Source organism: Musca autumnalis, unplaced genomic scaffold (assembly GCF_047663935.1).
Source record: "Musca autumnalis isolate F117 unplaced genomic scaffold, ASM4766393v1 scaffold_2, whole genome shotgun sequence".
Classification (NCBI taxonomy): Eukaryota; Metazoa; Arthropoda; class Insecta; order Diptera; family Muscidae; genus Musca; species Musca autumnalis.
The window spans coordinates 72,924,217-72,941,412 of NW_027411755.1; the positions used below are offsets into that span (position 1 = coordinate 72,924,217).

The 17,196-nt window shown below is 35.7% G+C and overlaps 1 protein-coding gene across 5 annotated transcripts in view; it reads right to left on the minus strand.

The window, feature by feature from the left end:
• The window catches only part of LOC141394087 (short neuropeptide F-like), a 198,213-nt gene extending 185,658 nt beyond the window's left edge, over nucleotides 1–12,555 (minus strand). For 3 of the 5 annotated variants that reach the window (XM_073967932.1, XM_073967933.1, XM_073967931.1), the window contains exon 1: nucleotides 12,149–12,555. The gene's annotated coding sequence lies outside the window, so the exon portion shown is untranslated. The remainder of the gene's footprint in view (nucleotides 1–12,148) is intronic. The other 2 variants (XM_073967934.1, XM_073967930.1) reach the window with 1 other exon arrangement.
• Nucleotides 12,556–17,196: the final 4,641 nt, after the last annotated feature.

Below are 17,196 nucleotides of genomic sequence, written 5' to 3' on the forward strand. Positions count from 1 at the left end.
GTTGGAAATAGATAATTGAGCCTAATTGTTCTTGGTTATAGTTTTGTTTCTTTCTTTGGTAGACATTTTGGAGATCGTTGTAATTCGTGCTCTTATTTATTGAATATTGATTTTTATGCCATTGGAATATTTCCGAGGATAGAAATAGAGGGTGTCAGGAGGCCATCTTGCTTATTTTTGCTTGGTCATTTAACAGTGAAAGTCTTGTACACTGTGTTCATTGAATTTTCGAATAAATGTTCATCTGTTTGAAGCTTTGTTGTTGACAAACCGAGATAATAATTGATTTTCTTTGAAATTAATGAGCGCCACCTTTTCATATGAACAAGCTTAATTGATAAACGTGTAAGTGGATTTTGAAATGCATGGGAATATACATGTTATAAAGAAAGTATAATTTCCTAGTGATTCCCAAGCTGAATTCTTTTGTTTTGCTTCTGCCAACTTGACTGCCATTTCGTTGGAGTGCATACTCATCTTGATGTGCTAAATTCTGATCAAATTGCAATTACAAATTACACAGAGTTTGATTGTTGCAAATTCTTTTGATAACCTCTGTATGTGCATACTTTTGTGTATGTGCATGAGCATTGATGTACCCTGTTTGGCCACTGTTTGGATTGGTTTTGTGTTGACAAGGTGAATATCGTAAATTGGACTCTCTCAAAGGTATATTTCTCATTGTAATAATTTCCAGTTTTGTCATTAGATCAGTCAATACCCTTCGCAACACTAATAACAAGTTGGCTAGTGAGTTCTCGCAGCCAAGACAATTCTGCATGATTCAGTACAGTCGTGGTTTTCTGTGTGGTCGCCCAACTTGTAATTCTAATTTCGTGGAGCTCGATTCATACCGGGAAAACACCCTTAAAGTTGTGTTCTGAAGGAGCAGATTTAATTTGCAGTGTCAAGTGTCCGCAGTGGAAGATGAAAACCTGGCGTATTTTACTGGGAAAAAATTAATATCCTCGACAGTTCATCATTGCTAAATTGTTATTTTATAATTTCTGGCTAGTTAGTACGAAAGAACTTCCATTTAGTGAAAGAAGAGGAAGAGAGCAAGCGTTACTATAAATTCCGATAATCCAAATGCAAATATACAAGCACCTACAAGCAGAATCGATTGTGGTATTTGAACAAAAGTAAGAATTGTCCAGAAAATATTAAGAGTTCAAACATTATATGCCTTGAAGTATATTTTTGTGCGTATATCAAGCTAACCTCAAAAAGCGTCATCATTATATTCACCAGGCATCTACCAATGAAAGGCCTTTCATCGAGGGAGCCCGAATAACGTAAGTTAATATTGTTCTCTTAATACTCATTTTTTATTGCGGGACAATCAATTTACTTCTCCTTTGTTTTGGTCTCAAATTATTTGGAAAGACTTGGTTTCTTTTACCGACACTAATCTAGTACCGTTATTCTATGAGAGAGATTGATTGTTCCCCAAAATAACTATTAATTTTGTTCAAACTACATATATATAAAAAAAAACTTAAATTATTTTTTTTTGGTTAAGTTGAAAATATTTGCATTATCCTTTTCCCGGAAAGAAGGTTGACATTTTCTTTTTGAATGCTGCCATTGTATTTTTATAGGCATTACCAACCTGCGGTATGCTGTTGATGGCAACAGTTTGAAAATCGTTGCCATAGTCCAGAGCGCATTCGAACAGAAACTGTTATACCTAGTGTTATTATCAAATTTGCTCTGAGAATTGGGTCGCCCATAATCTCTAAACATAGTTGTTTTTTTTTTGTTCTCCCTTTGGAACTTATTTTGTCTAGTCTTTTTGTGCTTCTCCACCATTTATTTTTTGTTCCAATTTGTTAATACATTTTACCAGGTCATTGACCTAGCTTAAGCACCAGCTGTTACAGTTTTACAGTCACCTCTAGATTCTGTGCTGAAACGTACACACATATTCTTCTATTGAATATTAGTTAATCCTAGCTTTATATATTTGTGTATTATGTTTAAAATCAGGAAGATGATTATTTTTAGATTGGCTTATTATAATTCAAAAGCTACATCGTCTTGAACAATCACCATATTTACCGTATAAGGTTAAAAAATGTTATTATACCCTCAGCCTTTAGGCTATGGAGGGTATATACACTTTGATACGATGAAAATGTGCCTCATCGAAATAATGGTTTTAGACCCCAAGTATGTTTGGACGAAATGTGTTTCAGACAATTTGGAGTCGATCTAGCCATGTCCGTCCGTCTGTCTGTCTGTCTGTCTGTCTGTCCTGCTGGCTGGAGCGCACGATAACTCTCGAACGGATGAACCGATTCGGTTCAAATTTTGGCTTTCGTAATATTTTGCCCAAACTTAGTTTAAGTTCGAAGATGGGTTATATCGGTCCACTCCTTCCGGTACCTCCCCCACAAAAGTTCGAAAATGTTCGGAAAGTTTGTGCGCACGATAACTCTTGAAGGGAGTGACCGATTTGGTCCATACTTTGTATAGCGTAAACTTTCTACCAGGGTAATATGAGGTTCTAATATGGACTCAATCGGTCCACTCCTTCGGGTACCTCCCACAGAAGTTCAGTTTAGGGCCATCTCTAGAATCGCTTTGATTTTTGTTTTAGAAACTTGTATTCACTGCCCTCCATACGACGGTACAAGTACCATCAGGGGCAAGTCCATACTTCCTGAGAAAATAGCATGAAAGTTGCAAAAAACCCCAATGACACCGTGTGAGGTGGTTGGAGCTCAAGATAACTCTCGAACGGATCTGCCGATTCGGTCCAAAATATGGCCTTAGTAATATTTTGTCCAAACATAGTTTAATTTTGAAGATAAGCCATATCGGTCCACTCCTTCAGGTACCTCCCCCACAAAAGTTCAAAAATGTTCGGAAAAATTGTTCGTACCGTAACTCTTGAAGGGAGTGGCCGAATTGGCCTATACTTTACACATCCTAATATATCTACCAGATATAGATCACGTTCAAATATGGACTATATTTGTCCACTCCATCCAATACCTCCCACACAAAATTTCGGAAAAGTTCAGTTTAGGGCCATCTCTCGAATCGCTTTGATTTTTGTTTTAGAAACTTGTATTTACTGCCCTCCATACGACGGTACAACTTTCATCAGGGGCAGGTCCATACTTCCTGAGAAAATAGCTTGAAAGTTGCAAAAAAATCCCTATGACACCGTGTGAGGTGGTTGGAGCGCCAGATAACTCTCAAACGGATCTGCGGATTCGGTCCAAAATATGGCCTTAGTAATATTTTGTCCAAACATAGTTTAAGTTTGAAGATAAGCCATATCAGGTCCACTCCTTCAGGTACCTCCCCCACAAAAGTTCAAAAATGTTCGGAAAAATTGTTCGTACGGTAACTCTTGAAGGGAGTGGCCGAATTGGTCTACACTATACACATCCTAATATATCTACCAGATATATTTCAGGTTCAAATATGGACTATATTTGTCCACTCCATCCGGTACCTCCCACACAAAATTGCGGATAAGTTCACTTTAAGACCTAATATCGAATCACTTTGATGTTTGTTGAAGCAACTTGCATTCGCTGCCTCAATTACGATGGTGAAAGTTTTTTTAGGGGCAAGTCCATACTTCTTGAGCAAACAGCCCGAAGAGTGTAAAAACCCCCTATGGCACTTCCATAACGGTCAATGTCGATCCATTTCTTTTAGTATCTCCTCCGCAAACATTTTGATCTTTAATCCTAATCAACATTTTTGTCGGTTCAAACGCCCAACATTTTTAAAACCCTAAATACATACGTATTTTGGGAAATAATTGTTTCAGTATACACAGGCTGAGGGTATATCTCTGTCGGCAAAGCCGACTGATACTATTTTACTTGTTTTTTTGTAATTTAGTCATTAAATCAAAAATGAACTGAATCTCTACTTTTGTTTGACTTAACAAGGGACCAAGGGTTGGTGTAAGGGGGTACGGAATATGGGTTACCTTGGAATGTACAGTGGGCACCCGGTAACATGGTTGGGTGGGCAGTCGTTTGTGCAGCTTCATCAGCACAACGCAAATCAAGCTTTAGAGAATTAAAAATGTTTCCATCTTCTCATCTAAAAACAAATGCATGCTTTAACAATCTATTAAAATGTTTACTGTAGCAAATCTCCCACAGACTGTGGTAAGATCCCAATCCCACCGACGAGCTATAAGGCCGAGTATATGAGCATGCCACCGCCACTTTGTTCTGTGCTAGGAGTTGTACGAGGCTCATTCATGACCTCGTAAGGAAAAAAAAAATCTTTTGTTGCATGCTACACTATTTTAATTGCCAGATTTGTCTAATTTCCTCCTGTCTCTCTTTCTCAGTCTGTATGTGCATTTTATCTTATTTCCTAGTTTTAAGTGCATTTCTAAATAAAACACTGAATCTTAATTTTTTTAAATTATATTTTATTTTGTTTTGTTTAAAAAATCAAATAAAAATTTTATAGAATTGAAAGGTGCAACGGAAGTGTTATATTGTTATACATGTAAAACATATCGAGATAATTGTGCTTGCTCTACAAACTGGAACATTTATTCATTTATTGTCATCCAAATCTGAAAAGTGTGCAAAGTTTTAGTCCAATTGGTCAACTGCAACTTTGTCAAAATTGAGTTACCAGATTTGAAATGCAATTTAAATAAAACACGTTAAAACACTGTGAAATGGACCAATCATTGTTTTAATTTCATATTCATGTATTGTCATCCAAATCTGTAAAGTGTGCAAAGTTTTAGTCCGATTGGTCAATTACAACTGTGTCAAAATTGAGGTAACAAATTTGAAATGCAATTTAAATAAAACACCGTAAAATCACTGTAAAAATGGTAAAAATGGACCAATATTGGTTTTGATTTCATATTCATTTATTGTCATCCAAATCTGAAAAGTGTGCAAAGTTTTAGTCCGATTGGTCAACTGCAACTGTGTCAAAATCGAATTACCAGATTTGAAATGCAATTTCAATAAAACACCGTTAAAACACTATAAAATGGACCAATATCGGTTTTGATTCCATATTCATGTATTGTCATCTAAATCTGAAAAGCGTGCCAAGTTTCAGTTCGATTGGTCAACTGCAACTGTGTTAAAAATGAGTTACCAGATTGAACTAAAGGGACCAAAGCAAGTTAAATAAAACACTGTTAAAACAAAACTTTGAATCCCGCTAGTGTTTACATATTTGTAACCTTTTTCTCTTAATTATCTAGTCAAAACTAACTAAACTATTTTTGCAAAAACCTGTTTGTTTTTCTTGCAGGTTTTTAACGTGAGCTGAACACAAAACGCCAATTAATACGAAAATGACAGGGTAGTGCAGAAAAGTGGAAAAACAATGTGGAGTACTTCATTAATGAAATAAACAACACCCACACACAAAGCACAAAAAAGGATTCCTTGCCCAACGATTCACGATGGGTCACAAGAGACTCTTAATGTTGTTTTTGTAAAAGTTGTCCCCAACACAAAACAAGAATAGAATGCAGAAATTAAATATTGTTTAAAACTTCAAACACTAAAGACTTTTTATACAAATCAAAACCCATTATGATGACTTTTCAAGCCTAATTTACTTTTGGGTTACCACGGTGCTCTTGATACAATTTTAAATGGAAGGTGCTTACACCTCGGAAGTTTTTGCGGATTCTGAAACTACAATGTTTATAGATGAGAAAAATCAAAAAACAAAAAAAAATCGCCGGAGCGCTTTTTAAATAAATCGCGATTTAAGTTGACATTTTTAGGGGTTGTTTAGGTTTTAACGATTTTGCTTAGAAACCGGAAGTCCTAACAAAATGAGACTGAAGAAAATGTTGTTCTCTACAAGATCGACCTTTATGATATTTTCGTGTTCAAAAAAGACGCATCCGAAATTTTTTTACAATGGAGAAATTAGAAATGCGTGCTGTCATTAAATATTTACATAAAAAAGGTTTATCGGAACAAGAAATTCATAATGATATGGTGAATGTGTTAGGTGAAAGTGCTCCTTCATATACAACAGTAAACAATTGGGTTGCTGAATTTAAACGTGGTCGTACAAGCATTGAAAATGAACCACGTAGTGGACGTCCAAAAACAGCAACAACAACAGATATTGTAGCCAAAGTGCATGATATGGTATTAAATGATCGACGAATAAAAGTGCGTCAAATTGCTAATATCATGGGCATCTCAAATGATCGAGTCCATTTAATTTTGCATGAAGAACTACAGATGAAAAAGCTTTCTGCAAGATGGGTGCCGCATTTGTTAACAGTCGATCAAAAACGCATAATAATGAACATTTATCAACCTTGTTTGGATCGTTTTAAGCGAAATAAAATGGATTTTAAGCGTCGTTTCATAACTGTTGATGAGACATGGATCCACCACTATACTCCAGAGACAAAAGAACAATCCAAACAATGGACTGAAGCTGGAGGAAGTGCCCCAAAGAAGGCAAAAACAATTCAATCGGCTGGTAAGGTTATGGCAACGGTTTTTTGCGACTTCAAAGGTATTTTATTGATTGACTATCTGCAAAAGGGTAAAACAATAAATTCAGAGTACTATTGCAACCTTTTGGATCAATAAAATGTACAAATTGGCTTACAACACAAAAAAATAATTTTTCAATAAAAACAAAAAAAAAAATCAGTATTTTTTTGCTTTATGAAAGGCGTTGTTATGTTTGGGACTGCTTGCAAACAAATATATGTTTGCTGCAAAATATGTTTGGGACATATGTTAGAGAGGCCATTTTTTCTGTGTGTAGTTTTAAAGGCAAGTTACAAAATATTATACGTTATATAACGCAAGTATTAATCAACAATAGTTTCCCAATAAAATTGATATCACAACTTATTACGGACAACTTATACAGGCCAAAATCTAGGAAAAATTTAACAATTTTGTGCACATTTTATTCATTTTTGTGGTATAGGAGTTCACTCTCGGAGTCGACACGGAGTCGGAGTCGACTCCGAGAGTGAATATAATAAATAATAATAAAATAATAATAAATAAATGATAAAGTACAATGAAAACATGACAATGTCGATTTCTTGGATATTGGAAACATCCATATAATTTTCGGTGGAACATTTTTGTAGAAAATTTAATTTTGTTTTAATTTTTGAGTTCAAGAACAAAAAGGGCAAGGAAGAAACTGAGCTAGAAGGACAGCATATTTGACAGAAAGGTTCCTCATTCCATTTAACTGGAAACATGCCATCTTAAAATTATGAAACAATATCTCCAAACATAGATATAAAACTATTTTCTCAATGATTAATGGTGGTCAGTCAAAAAAATCATGACTCAGAAATTTCACCTATGGGTTCCATTGGGGTTCTCAATTGGAGCTTTCATTCCCAAAAGGAATTTTCCTCTTAACTTCCATTTTGTGTCACAGGGCATTCAGTAAGATTTCCCAAAGAGACCACAATGTCTTTAATAGAAGACAAGGACGACTTCTCAAAAAAAAAAAAAAGACAAGATGAGAATAATAGACCTTTGTGAAAAGGCCAGTAAAACTTCTGACGAAAAAGGATGAAGGTCCAACCTTAATTCGATTGTCATAGAACTTTTGTTTGCAAAATGTAAGAAATCAATTGGATCAACAAAATAGGGATGAATAGACTACACTCCAAAGGATAGTAAATATCCTGTGAATTGTCCTTTAACTTAGTATATATTTTCTTATACCTTTCTTTTAAAATAAATAATGATTTTTAAAAAAGTTCTTGTTCCAAATTTAATGTTATATATCTATAAGGTGGAAAAAATTTTGCCCGGAGTCGGAGTCGAGTTATTTTTTTTCGACTCAGTCTCCGTCTCCGAAACCCTGGTTTTAACGGTGTTTTATTTAACTTGCATTTCAGCTCTGGTAACTCATTTTCCACACAGTTGTAGTTGACCAATCGAACTGAAACTTTGCACACTTTTCAGATGACAATAAATGAATATGGGCCCAATTTTTCCTACAGCCCCCATATAGCGGTACCACCCGATTTCAGGTATTTTAAGGATTTTATCTTCATTTTTGCCCGAATTAGCTGTCATTTGACATATCCAATGATACAGACATTTCCCCACCAAAAATTGTGAACATAGGTCCAGGTTTTGGTATAGCACCCTTATAGCGGTACCACCCGATTTCAAGAATTATGAGGATTTTATCTTCATTTTGAAGCCGAATTGGCTGCAACTTTGCATTTGGAGTCCCCAACGGTACAGAAACTTCTGCATCAAAAATAGTTGACATAGGTCCAGGTTTTGATATAGCCCCCATATAGTGGTACCACCCGATTTCAAGTGTTTTAAGGATTTTATCTTCAATTTTAGCCAGAATTGGCTGTAACTTGGCATTTGGAGTCCCCAATGGTATAGAAACTTCCCCACCAAAAATTATGTACATAAGTCCAGGATTTGGTATAGTCTTTACATAACGGTACAACACGATTTCATTCATTTTAAAGTTTTCATGTAAATTTTCGGCCTAATTTGACTATAATTTTGTTCTCAGCATTTATGCTAACGAGGGTTATACACTTTTATAGGCAAACTGTGGCCTCATCGAAATAATGGTTTTAGACTCCAAGTATGTTTGGACGAAATCCGTTTCAGACAATTTGGAGGTGAGGTCTGTCTGTCTGGCTGGAGCGCATTTTTATACCCAAATAAAACGCTTGCCGTTTAATTTTGCTACCATTTATAATTTAAATGCAAGCGTTTTATTTGAGAGATTCCATCATGAGAAAGAATATATTTATATTTCTCCGTGCGAGAATTTTCTTGCGGATTTGCCATTTTGGTTGGTGCCGTCAGGGTTTCTTGGAGCTTTTAGACCAATATGTCAGGAAGTATGGACTTGTACAAGAAAATTTTTTTTTTGTAAATTTAGACAAAATTTTAGGAAAGCCAAATTTTAGACCGAATCGGTTGATATGTTCGAGAGTTATCGTGCGCTCCAGCCAGACAGACAGATAAATTGTCTGAAACGGATTTAGTCCACACATACTTGGGGTCTAAACACATTATTTCGATGAGGCACATCTTGCCGTATGAAAGTGTATGTACCATCGTTAGCATAAATGCTGAGGGTATAAAAATGTTTTCTTCAATATGCGGTACATTAACGATTTTTGGTACACAGGTTAAGAAAAAATTCCCCAGTACAAATCCGCTCGCGAGCAAATTTTTGGTTATGTTATCGTGGTTTTACTTCTGCTTTTAAGAAAAAAATATTATAAAAACGCGCATTGAGCACAATTGTCACTAAAAAGATATCACGAAGTGACGTCATTAAGTAGATTGCATAACATTTGTAAAATGTTACTAAAAATTGACAAAATCTTAAATGTAATCCAAGTTTTTTGAAAATATAGGTCCATTTACCCGTAAAAAATTACAAAAAAATAACAGTTTTAAATAAAGACTCCACGGGGAATCAAATGTGACCAAACTTATAACCATCGGGATAGTAGTTAGGACATTATAGCCAAAATAAGCTCATATCTGTGTTACAAAAAACAAATTTTGATTTGGAATAATAGTTTTCACATGCAGTCTAGAGTTGAGAATATTGGAAAAAATCTATACGAGTACTTCTTTTATTTTTCTTGAAACTCCCAAGAAAATGGGCGGATTTTGCTTTATCTACATTCACATAGAAGGTTTCCCATTGAGGAAAGTTATCGGGTTGTTGAAATAAATCATTAGACTTCTTAAACGGAAATAGAGTTCAAATAAAGCGCTTTAACTTATATGCATTATTAAAATATGTGTAAATCGCGTAAATTCAAAATCGTTTTGTCCGCATGTGATTTTCATGTACAGCAAGACCATATCTTTTAATTTGTATACATTTTTCGGAATATAACTTGGACGCTTAGATGTAGCATCGGCTGCATCAAAGCATTAAAAAACTATAAAACATCTCTAATTTGCGCAAGGTACAATAAATTTTGTTCTACATCGATATATATCTATTTCAAAGTGATCAATCAGGAACTGTGGATGTAGCATCACACACTATTTTATGGTATAAAATTAATGTAGCTCCCTTATCAGTGAAACAATTTTACGTGATTTTCCTACCTTGGAATTTCTCGTATCTTGCGTTTTAGTAGATGGAATTTCACGAGTAAAGATTTATTAGATCCGCAACGAAAAAAATCTTAAATTTTTAATCAAGTACGAGTAATTCGAATGACAATTGTAAAAATTAGGCCCGAAATGATTTTCAGAAAAATGTTCGCACAAAATTTTCGTATTTGGATGCAGATTTCTGTGAAGCTGTGTAGGCTACATTCACGACTACATTATTTTTTGAAAAACCTGTTTGCGAAAGGAAATTAGAAGAAAATAAAAAAAAACACTTAAAATCTGGCTTCAAAATGTCAGCATCATTTAATGGAAGACGCAGATCAAATTTGGAGAAGTTATACACTAGTGATCATTATTTGGTTGCCTTCTCTTATTACTTTGACGGGAAAGTCGTGATAAGTGTGGTTGAATCACAAATCGAGAGAAAACAAAAAAAGACACATTGGCTTCAACCCATTTTTACCCACGATGTTAAATTTTAAAAAATACTGCCCATATACCTTCGTTAGCATAAATGCTTAATCTGTAGTACGAAAGTTTACTTCTTTTAAAAATGATTTTTATAGGATGAACTTGATTTAAAAACAAACATAAGTAAAGCATAACGCCATACACGGTTCGCCTTAATTAATTTTAAATGAAAGGTGCTTACACTTGGGAAGTTTTTGCAGATTCTGAAACTAGAATGCTCATAGATGAGAAATATCAAGAAACAAAAAAATCGTCTGAGGGATATTAAAATAAATTGCGATTTAATCAATGCCATTACTGCAATTTCTCAAATTAAACTTATATTTCTTGAAAATGGTACAACCTAGGAAAAAATAAATCATCCAATCTTGTAGAGAATTTTCCGAGCTTCAACATTTACTTTAATCCCATTTTGATATGACTTGCGGTTTCCAAGCAAAATCTTTAAGACTTAAGATAATAATAATAATAATTGTTCCGCAAACATCCAATACGGGACAAGGGAGACCTCTCTCATATCAATGAGTGCACCCCGATTCATATTAGCTCAGTGATATGGGACCTACAGTTTATCGCCGAGTCCGAACGGCGTGTCCTAAGACACCACTTGTAGAGAAGTTTTACATGGCTGAAATACTCAGGAAATGTCGCCAACATTACTGAGGGGTATTTTGCCAACGTTGAAAATTTTGATGTTTGACTGGCCGGGGAATCGAACCCACGACCTTCAGCGTGCAAGGCGGGTGTGCATACCATTGCACCACGTTGGCACCCCTAAGACTTAAGATAAAAACCTAAAAATTCAAACTGAACCTCTGTATCTCAAAAATGGTAAAACCTACGAAAAAACCTAACGGTCAGTCTTATAGAGAATTTTTACAGCTACAACATTTTCTTTAGACTCATTTCGATACGACTTGCGGTTTCCAAGCAAAATCGTGAAAACCAAAAAACCCCTAAAATTGTGAATTTTAAACGCGATTTATTTAAAAATCCCTCCAGCGATTTTTTCTGATTTTTTTCATTTTTCTTATCTATGAACATTGCTGTTTCAGAATCCGCAAAAACATCCCATGTGTAAGCGGTTTCCATTAAAAGTTAATTAAGGGGCACTGTCCTTAATATTGTTTTATAAGGGGACGATACAGTCAGTGCATTGCCCCAATTTGAACGTCCATATCTCAAAAACGGTAAATACTTCGAAAATATCATAAAGGCCAATCTTGTGGAGAATTTTCTCTGCTACAACATTTTCTTTAGACCCATTTACATAGAACTCGCGGTTTCCAAGCTAAATCGTGAAAACCTAAAGAACACCTAAAAATGTGAACTTAAATCGCGATTTATTTCAAAATCTCTCCGGCGATTTTTACGTTTCTTAAGATTTCTCATCTATGAGCATTGTAGTTTCAGAATCTGCAAAAACTTCCCAGCTGTAAGCACCTTCCATTTAAATTTGGTTAAGGCACACCGTGCATAGTAACGGTTACAATTTACTGTTTTCTTCAGATGTAATTTTAATTAAGATTAATTTTATTTTTGTACGTCTGTTTTATTTCTTATGTCGAAAATCTTACCTTTCTTTGGTGAAAATAATATTCCAATATGTGACAAGTTTTTGAAAACAGTATTTACTTTCTTTTCTTCGCTTATTCAAAACTCGTTTTATTCACTTAAATTTCACAATTGGTTTATATAATATTTCCAAATTATGTTCCACAACTTTTGTTGTGATTTTATTTAAGAAAAATCAATTTAGGATTTTATAAATTTTAGTACAATTTATTTTTTTTCAAAATTCACATGAGCACAAGAAAACACTCTTCTATAAATATCGATTTATATTTTCTCTTTGTAATTTATTTTCGTTTTTCAACAAATTCAAATTTCTCTTTAGCTGTTCTCACTTGTTTCCACGAGTAGTTGTTAGCAAACGTTAGCGGCAACGCGTTAGCAACGAATGTCTATGGTGCCAAAGAAGCCCAACGTTTATATACAACACAAGTCAATGATGATGACCGTTATTGTCGTCGTGTCTGTCTACATTCTATAGACAGATTCGCCAATTCGTTAACAAAGAAACCTTCGGCATTCATTATAACGAACATCCTGTTGCTTTGACGTTTATCTAATTCGTGTGGGTGTTTGTATGTATGAGTGTTCCTTGTATATAAGTACAATTACAACAAATATTATTAAATGCAATTGAAAGCTTCGTGTGTGGTTGTTGTCTTGGCTAAAATTGAGGTGAAATTGTCTTTGCAAATAGTGGGTGTATGTATATAAGCATTTGTTGGTATAAGAGCGGTGATGGCAAGGCGGCGTGGTTTCCCTTTCATCGATGACGTCATTATTGCTACATTTGATGCTCCCTAACAATACAAAGGAAACTATTTTTCTTTCGTTTTGTAACATTACACAACTTTATACACCAACTTATAAACCACCACCACTTTATACAACTTGATAAACCATCAATGTAATGCTACTTATTTGTGACGATCGCTCTACAATTTATAACAATGACAACTAATAACGGCCAGTGTATGGTAAAGTGTGAATGAAAACCAATAACGGTAAGTGCCACTGTTTATGTAGGATATGTTAAAATTTGACACCATTTTTAGTTCTTTTTTCCGAAAGAGGTTTGGTCAACCCAAAATATTAAATATCAAAATCTTTTGAAAATTTTTGTCATATTCGTATTTTGTTCGTATTTTTTGTTCCTGTATATTTGTGAAACCTACACAAAAAGCTCCTTAAATATTATCCCATGCTACACTTGAAGATAACTTCTTACCACCATCCACCCATCTTATACGCAAGAAAAACAAGTGGCAACAACATCATATCCATTAGGATTCTTTGATTTTATTCGTGCGTACATGTGTCATATTTCTCTATGTGTGTATGTGTAGTAGGCGGTGCTTAAGCTTTTCATATCCACATTCATGAATAAAAATATGCTACTTTTTGTTGTTGTTTTTATTTTTATTGTAAAATTACCAACAGCACGTACATATTTCTGAAAGACACATTTCGGACTTCTTACCATTTATAAAAAGTGCATTTCTTGAGGTAGGTTTGTAGTGTATATGTGCCAACTACTATTACTATTGCTCTGTTCTTCCCAGAACATTCAAATCCTTAAAGAATGAGCTAACAACCTTTTGAGATATTTCTTCAAGCTGTTCTGTTTCATACAACAAGTCGAACCACAACAACAAATTGTAGTTATGGATGTAAGAAAATACTCTGGGGTCTTTGAATTCTTTTTAAACAAAATTTCTTTTATGCATTTTTAATATGTCTAGAATTTCCCCAAATATTTTTTTCTGGATATTTCATACAAAATTTATTACATATTTGTATTTCTTTGACCTGGTCATATGGTGTGACATCACGCGTCCATCGTAATATCAAATGCCATAATTTGACAAGGGTGTTCTTTCTGAAGGGATTTATTTTTAAATATATATTTTATTGTGGTTTAATAATGTTTAGGCGTAAACTCATAGTTATAAGTTGACAAACTGGGTGCTGTCATTGTAGGAGGTCCAATCGAAGGCAGGTTTCGAGAATGACAACGTTATTTTTTATACCCTCCACCATAAGATGGGGGATATATTAAGTTTGTCATTCCGTTTGTAACTACTCGAAATAATCATTGTAGACCCCACAAACTATATATATATATTCTTGCTCAGCGTGCAATTCTACATCGATATAACCATGTCCGTCCGTCCGCCTGTCTGTCTGTCTGTCCGTCTGTGGAAATCACTCTAGCGTCCGAACGGATTGAAGTAGGTGGATGAAATGTTGTTAAAATCTATTATATGTACGTAGGACTTTTGGTATTGAAAGTGGGCTATGTAGGTCCACGTTTTCGTATAGCCCCCATACAAAATGACGCGTGACGCGTCGTCGTTTTAAGGAATTTGTCCCATTTGACCCATTTGTAATTATGTGTTTTCAGAGGCTAAAAAATATTTCTAAAAAAGTTTGTTAATATAGGTCCACGTTTTGGTATAGCCCCCATGTAACACCCCGTATATAGTACGCGTCACTTTACGATATTTTGCATGTATTAGTCCCATTTGACCACAGAATCGGTTGTAACTTTGTACTTGTGTTTCCAGAGGCTAAGAAACATTTCTAACATAAAATGTTTACATAGGTCCACGTTTTGATATAGTCTCCATAGGACGATACCTCCCGATTTACGGTATTATCACACCGAAATGGCTGAAATTTGGTATTTAGTCTTCGTTGGGGGTACAAACCTTTCCCCTAGAAATTTGTAGGTATAGGTCCACGCCCTCATATAGCCCCCATAGAACGGTTCCTCCAGATTTTCGATATTTTGAAGGTGTGGCCACATTAATCCACCGAAATTGCTGAAATTTGGTACTTGGTCTTCATTTGGGGTATTAAACGTTCCATATGAAATTTGTTGGTATAGGTCCACGCCTTTATATAGCCCCCATAGGACGATATCTCCCAATTTTTGGAATTCACTTCAATACACTTCGTGGTGGAGGGTATAAAAAACTCGGCCGGGCCAAAATTAACGCTTTTCTTACTTGTTATTCATGCAATAGATTGATACCATCAAAAATTGTGACGCATCGCAATAATGGTCTTAGCTCCTGTAGCTCACAAAGATTTATAACAAGTGGTTTTCTTTAGGTCTGAGGTAACATCAGTCGCTGCCAGGGTCGACTTAAGGACCCACAAACCTCAAATAAAACACGAGTGTTTACGACTTTAATCTTTATTTTACACTCTTGGTGTTTGTTAAACGAATTATATATTTGAGGAAAATGGATGCGGTATGAGTAAATAGTTGGGTTCGTCTGTGTTGCGGTAGTTGTAGGTTCGGCAGTCGTCTGTTATGGCTCGGCTGCACACTACTCTCGGCTCGGGGCAATCGGGTGGCTTTCGGCTCGGCAGTTGTAGGCTGTGGTGTTCGGGTTTCTGTCGGCTCGTTGGCAATCCTCGGGTATGTGGCTCGGCTCTGTCGTATTCGGGTTGCTGTTGGCAGTCGTCGGGTGCGTGACTCGGCTCAGCGGTATTCGGGTTGCTGTCGGCTCTTTGGCAATCCTCGGGTATGTGGCTCGGCTCTGTCGTATTCGGGTTGCTGGCGGCAGTCGTCGAGTGTGTGACTCGGCTCGGGTTGCTGTGGGGGAAGAGATCGGTTAATGGGAGCTGGCTAAGAGCATGGAGCTGGCAATGAGCTTGAGCTGACTGTGAGCTTGCTAAAAGCTGAGAGCTTGCTATGAGCTGGGAGCTTGCTAAGAGCTGGGAGCATGCTAAGCGCTGAGAGCTTGTTATGAGCTGGGAGTTTCCTAAGAGCTGAGAGCTTGCTATGAACTGGGAGCGTGCTAAGCGCTAAGAGCTTGCTAGGAGCTGAGAGCTTGCTATGAGCTGGGAGTTTCCTAAGAGCTGAGAGCTTGCTATGAACTGGATCGAATCGTGGCTAACTAGTATGGTAGACTGCGGACGAGCCACACGTCTATTCGTACTTTGTTCGGCTGAAATATACATTCGGGTGGTAACACGAAGTGAATGAGAATTATTGTGCAGCAGTGATTATCGTTAATTACACCGAAGTTAAATTTGTCCACTATGCTGACTGTGTAGTGGTGGTTGATGGTAATGAATGCATGTATAAATACATATATGAAACGGTCACGTTACAGATTCTTACTATTTTTTTTTTTTCATTTGCACACGTGATCAGCTAAACTGAAAGTGAAAGATTAACGATGTGCTTAAATTGGCACTGACATAATGCATATAAACATTGATAAAATGCATTATGTATTACATACTGTTACGAATGTAACTGATAGGTTTAAGTTAGTTTAGTTTAATTTCCGTTAATTTAAAAATTTGAATTGTAACGTAAAGTTTTTATTACGCAGTTACTTTATTTAAGCAACAACAACAACCATGTAGAACTCTCTTCATCATTCTAGTTGTTACTTTACCTTTTATTAATGTGCTTTTGTTTGTCATGCCATAATCATGTAATTATCGTTTAGTTGCTACTTCTTTCTTGAGTTTGTAGTTGTAATTACGTCATTACTGTGCTTGTCGTCCACTTGTATTCCCCCCATGAATGTGTGTGAGTATGGTTGTTCGCTTAGTGCGAATGTGCGTCTGTGTGTTCGCTACACAGCTTCGAGGTGTTGCCAGATTTTCTGGATAATTCTAGACCAAGGAGATTTTGGGTATAAATAGCAGGTTGGAACGGCAAAATTGAGTTAGTTGTGTTTTAAGCGTTGAACTGAACATATCGTTTAAAGAATTGCTGCGTGCTAACTAGAGACAATCTGTGTGCTTAGTAATTAAAGTCGGTTCCGAATAAGTGTAACAAAGTAAATAAAGCATTGTAGAAACGTAATCTAAAACGAACCCTGTTTTATTTGGTATGTAAAAATCGTACTGGGGAATAAAACAACGTCTACACGGAGATTAGTTAAATCTAATTCCGTAACAATACATTCTCCTATGTGTTCTCATTCTGACAGTGTAAGAAAAAGTAATACATACACTACAAACCCAAAGAATGTTGGACAAAATCCGTTTACAATAGTTAGGAATCGATTAACGGGTAACC